The sequence below is a fragment of the Schistocerca americana genome, chromosome 3 (assembly GCF_021461395.2).
Source record: "Schistocerca americana isolate TAMUIC-IGC-003095 chromosome 3, iqSchAmer2.1, whole genome shotgun sequence".
Classification (NCBI taxonomy): Eukaryota; Metazoa; Arthropoda; class Insecta; order Orthoptera; family Acrididae; genus Schistocerca; species Schistocerca americana.
Window position 1 is genome coordinate 630,694,971 of NC_060121.1, and position 6,000 is coordinate 630,700,970.

General features: G+C 42.0%; 1 protein-coding gene across 1 annotated transcript in view; it reads right to left on the reverse strand.

The window, feature by feature from the left end:
• LOC124605717 (cationic amino acid transporter 2-like) overlaps positions 1-3,424 on the reverse strand; it is a 402,039-nt gene extending 398,615 nt beyond the window's left edge. The window contains exon 1 of the mRNA XM_047137592.1: positions 3,276-3,424. The gene's annotated coding sequence lies outside the window, so the exon portion shown is untranslated. The remainder of the gene's footprint in view (positions 1-3,275) is intronic.
• Positions 3,425-6,000: the final 2,576 nt, after the last annotated feature.

Below are 6,000 nucleotides of genomic sequence, written 5' to 3' on the forward strand. Positions count from 1 at the left end.
AAATTTGTAAATAAATCTCCTCCTCCAGGGTCTGTCAATTCAGAACTTTCTCCGGTGTATGTGGTTCTCCAGTACGTATAAAGCTTGTAATCCCTGTCTGCCTACGGGGGCAATTCAGGTATTCTTGCACAGCTACCACTAGCGGCTGTCGGGCGATCTTATCTTGTGGATAAATTACGACTTTTAGTTTCCTAACAGTGAAACTGTAGTGAATGCTACTACAGTTGTATGTTTCGTCTGCATTTAGAGGGCCCGCGTTTGTAGCAGGCGATGCCCTTCCTTCTCTGACAATATAGCCGTGATATCTTCTTCGTATAATACTCTAACCCACAGAGTTCTGTAGCAGTTAATGACATACCCTTCACTATCTGTATGCAATTAGGCAAAAAATAAATGTTTGTTTAATTTGTACGTGCCACTTCATAAAGTGTTACAAAAATTATGTACAGGATACATAAATAAATTCTGAGCTAATGTTAACGGTGGTGAAGTCAAAGTAACTTTAATAGAATTAGTTTTTCACACTATCGTGAGAGACACGAAAGCTATGTGTGTATCTTAACGACGTACCGCCCAGAACTCCGGCCCGTAGTCCGTCACAAAAGCTTCATTGGAGTCATAAATCAGGCTATTGTCCTATGTGGTCTAACTTCAAATACGCATAATGTGCATGTATTCTTACACTCTGGTACCATTATTTTTTAGTAACGCTTGTGATCAAAGTTAAATACACATTAAATCGGCAATTCTTTTTATAAGATGACTATCGTTTAACACATTAACTAACAGAAAGCATATCGTTCAGTAACTCTCTATAGTCGTGCGAAAGAAAAAAAAAGTTCCTCGGCACTATCGATGATCCAAGACGAATTTATTTTTGTTGCCAGTTTAGTAAACACGAACTCCAAAACAAAATTAACTATTACGCACCATTTATTTTCTGATGTCACAGCTGGGTTAATTTCTTGGGGGTCTTTCTTCCACCACGTGATTTCATTAATACATAAGCTTCTTCCTAGGCACACCCTTATTCTCATCCGTATTCCAATAAACAAAGTACGCATTTTATCCACTAGAACGTTGTTTCCAATCATTAACATTAAAAATGAAACGTCATATTCTTCACATACATGAACTTGACTACAAATTCATTTTAGGTTGTCTGAGAAACTCTAGAGAGTTTACGACAGAATTGTCACAATCGAATCTGTGTGAATAAATGACGAAGAAAAAAAATTACACCACTCTTGTTAGTATGGTAACTTTTATGTATGTATCGTCCATATTTGCAGAATAACAACACACATTCAATGTAAAGAACAGTTGGGCGATCTGAATGTTCCATTGTTTACCACACGGCCTGTATCAATACATATTTACCATGTGAAAAAAGTTTTGAAAAAGTATGAGAGTGCGGAGCGACGGAGTAAACGCTGTCAAGGATTAGCTTGAGTATATCCATCATCATCGCTGCGTACTAAGAATTTTTTTTAACTAAAAACTCGAAACAATTGAAAGAACGAAAGAAAACTATTTATATAAACAACATTTTAACATACTAAGAGTACTTCTGGAATGGTATTTCTAAACGGGATTCGATAAAAAGCGTTTCGCAATCACTAGTGTCGTGCACATGTGTTACGATAACTATGCCGCTTGTCATCGAGTTTGCGTTGAACGCTTCCCACGTATGTAGAATTTCTTACCAGAAGACACCTATGATGCAATATTTTGTAAGAGTTCATAAATCTGGACAAGAATGTCCATGTGAACGCTTTGAGGTTGGTTGGTTGGTTTGGGGAAGGAGACCAGACAGCGTGGTCATCGGTCTCATCGGATTAGGGAAGGATGGGGAAGGAAGTCGGCCGTGCCCTTTCAGAGGAACCATCCCGGCATTTGCCTGGAATGATTTAGGGAAATCACGGAAAACCTAAATCAGGATGGCCGGACGCGGGATTGAACCGTCGTCCTTCCGAATGCGAGTCCAGTGTCTAACGAACGCTTTGAGGTTCCATCGACCTGTCAACAAATACACGACACCCAAGTGCTGATTTATATTCTTCCTTCTTACAGGTTAATCATATTATAATCTCTTAAACCTTGAATGAAGTCATAGTGAAGTTAAATACAACCACCGTAAAATGATAAAAACAAACCATGATCTTACACTCAGTAGGCATGCTGCCTTTAGCGAAACACAGTGAATATTTTTTCTTTTTTTTCCTTTAGTCGCCAGTCAAACAATAGTATAATTATCAATTTCGTCTTATTACCGATTTAACAGATGTATTCAGGTACGTGTAGTTCTGTACAGTATTTAGTTTCCTAGTAATTTGCTACCACTTTTTCCTTCCTTTTTGAACAGACCTGATGCTGACAACATCGTAATAAGTCGAAAGCGATAATGATACCATTTGAGAGCCCTGAGGCACAAATACACACAAAAAAAGCAGACCTGAAACATAGTGGTGGAAAAAATCCTAGGATGTTACATTAGGTAAATTGGACGTCACACGTCGCTAAGGGAGACGATGGAATAGTGGCTGCTGGGAAACGTTCTGTAGCCCATATTCAAAACAGAATTTTGGATTCAGTTTTCGAGTGCGGATAAAATTGTAAAGCACTACGTAAAAGTTAAATAGTGACCACCTCTTCCCTTGTTTTTGTAGTTTAAGTACGGTATAGGTGCATAATATGCACCAAAATACTAGTAGGAGATTTATCAATTACGTAATACATCAATTCTTAGTTTATCATGTAGTTTTAAGAATTTACGTAGAAGAAATTCATTAAAATTTGAGTGAATTTTGGCTGTGATACATTCCTAATGAAATCAGCAATGGCTGAGCCAGTCACAAAGCAGAGTTCAGGTTTCGTCAACATCACGTGTACTAAATTAGAGCAAATTTCATCTGCTACGAACGTAGGCATCGGGCTACGCAACACATCCATCTGTTACCAAAATCTTTATTTCTTAATCACATTCGTTCTGTTCAGCAACTCGCAACCAAAGCGTAATTTTGCAACCTGACCTAGACCTAGGGCTACACTACAGATCAGTCCATCACCGCAACTAGGTGAGGGATGACGGCGCTGTCGCACTGTAAGCGGGACATGGCCAACACCTGCGAGTAAACACTTTGTATCTAGCAAGCTTACAGTTGCAAATGCGTCCACCTTCCGGTGGCCGATTGTTTGCGATCGGCGAGTACCGGTAAGCAACCTGCCGTGCTGGAGCGGCGCCTGCGGCGGCGTCTCGGGTGGTGGGTACCCACCTGTAGCTGGTTCCGGCTGTGGCTGCGTCGGCGGCCGCTGCACTCGCTCACAGGATGGCACGGGACAGACGGCAGACAGGTGCACGAGGCAGAACCGCACTGTTCGCGAGGACTGCGCCGAACACAGTCGGCCGCTTCGACGCGCGTCCGCCTCGGGGTGGCGGCGCTACTGTCGCCGTTGTGACGTTCTCTTCGGGGCAGTCCCTGCCACCATCGGCGGCCACAGCCGTTCACCACACGTTTTCCCGCCTACGCCGACTCACATCCTGTGAGAGTGTTCAGCAGCGTGCCAGATTTCACGCCTTTGCATAGGTTGCAACTGCTTTGTCGAAAATCGCCTTTTTCTACACCTACGAATACATCTGCATTGTAGATTATCTGTAAGAAGGTGGCAGAGTTACAGGTGTAACAGAGGAAATATTGTATCCACCGTCATTCCTGTCATACTAGGGGATCTTAATTAACAACGAAAACTGACGCGGGTACAAAAATACGATAAAACTAACAAAGCTGTCCCGGTAAACATGGGTCCGCGAGGGAGCTGCGAAAGTGTGGTTACTTGTCGCCACACATTTCAGCGTGACATATTGTCCTAGTTAGTACAAACCAGTAAACACCTAATTCTTTAAGGAATCGGACTCCCACATATAAGGCATCTTTAAATTTCCAATTACGTTACACACGAGTAATGAATTAAATTTTGACGTTAGGCATGTAAGCGAGAAAGAACATTTTGTTTGCAGTTTACTGGAAGTCGCTAAGCGCTCTCATTATAAAGCACTTGATCAGTATACTCTGGGTAATAGGGGTTACGTTTTAAGCAGAAGCTAGTTTTTCAAGTCTCCTGAACCGTGTGTCGTACACTGATGTAATTTTCCAGGCACATTTAGTGCTACATGTGGACACTGGCCGGTCGGTGTGGCCGTGCGGTTCTAGGCGCTGCAGTCTGGAGCCGGGCGACCGCTACGGTCGCAGGTTCGAATCCTGCCTCGGGCATGGATGTGTGTGATGTCCTTAGGTTGGTTAGGTTTAATTAGTTCTAAGTTCTAGGCGACTGATGACCTCAGATGTCAAGTCCCATAGTGCTCAGAGCCATTTGAACCATTTTTTTGTGGACACTGCCTGCATAATGTGTCGCGAATGTAGTTAGTAGGGGAAAAAAACTGAACGTCATGCCTGATGCAGCAGTCTTTTTGCATGAACAGCGGAAATGTAGTAAGTGTTAAACCTTTTTCCTTTCATTTTGAGGTCGGTGTCCGAGAGAAAAAAATTAAGTGAAGGTTTGAAATTCTGTATAAAGTTTGTTGCAAATCAACAAGTGCTCTACTTCTCAAATACTGGATCAGTGCTGTCTGAGTATTTGCACACGGTCAGCTACGCCGCCTCAATGCGTACGAGGTGCGGTTATAAGTGGAGTATTGCTGTAAAACACTGTAATTCAAAAACTTATTTATTTAGTTACTGTCACCCCCGATACTCGCCTCCTCTATGCCTACATCGCTCCATGCGAATATTTAATTGATAGAACCAGTGCTAGGAGTCTTCTTCTACGAGCTCCTTGATGACGTGTGCCGCTATCTCTTTCACTGCTTCAGCGAATGGAAATATCGTTCCTTTTAACGCAGATGGTGCTGCGTGCTAGGTCAGGCGAATAAGGTGGAAGGCCTAACACTGGGATGCGCTACTTCGCTAGAAACCCATCACCAGACCATGCGGCGTGAGCCGGTGCGTTGTCTTGGCGCAGAACCCATGGCTTGTTGTTCCACAATTCGGATCGTTTTTTCCTTATTTTCTCATGGAGTTGAGCAGGAACCTCAAGGTAGTAGTGTTGATTAATAATCTGACCTTCAGGAACCCAGTGAAGACACACAATTCCATGAACATCGTGAAAAACAATCATCATCTCTTTGAATCTTGATCGGCTCTTTCGAGCTTTTTTTGCTCTCGGTGAAGTTGCGCCCTTCCAGTGCATGGGTTGGAGCTTAGGCTTTGGATTATTAGTGAAAAACAAAGATTTTTCACGCCCTATCACTCGTTCCAAGAAATTTGGATCATTTTCGTGATATTCAAAGTGTCAAAACAAGCATTTTCGCGAATTTCTTTTTGCTCGACCGTGAGAATTTGCGGCAACAGTTTCCCCCACAGTTTTTCCATGTTAAATTGGTTATGTAAAATTTGCCTTACGCATTCTTTGTCAATACCTACCTTTCAACTATCGATTGAATACTCGAACGATGGTCAGATCGAATCAGATTATCTACTTTTTCGATATTTTCATCTGTTTTTGATGTTGAAGGGCGTCACGGGTCTGAGTCGTCTTCAACATATTGTCGATCATATTGGAAACGCAAGAACCAGTCGAAACCAACGCATACATGATACACAATTTTTCCCATACACTTCTTTTAATAAAAGATAGGTTTCAGTTGCAGCTTTCCAAGTTTCATGTGAAACTTCACGACAGTTCGTTGCGCTGTCGTTACACGTATCTCTTTTTTTTTAACAAAATAATAACTCTTACACAAATAAAGGCCACGACCACATTAATTTGTCTACAGACACCAGGGATGTCGCATTCGACTGAGAAGGTTCCTCGCTTTACAGCTATTGGTAGTTCACTTTGGCGCATGCGTACTTATTCTGTGACAGCATCAGTCCGGTTATTTTATAGTCACACTTCATACATACATTCTATAACTGTAATACCTGTCTTACTGTGTTGAAC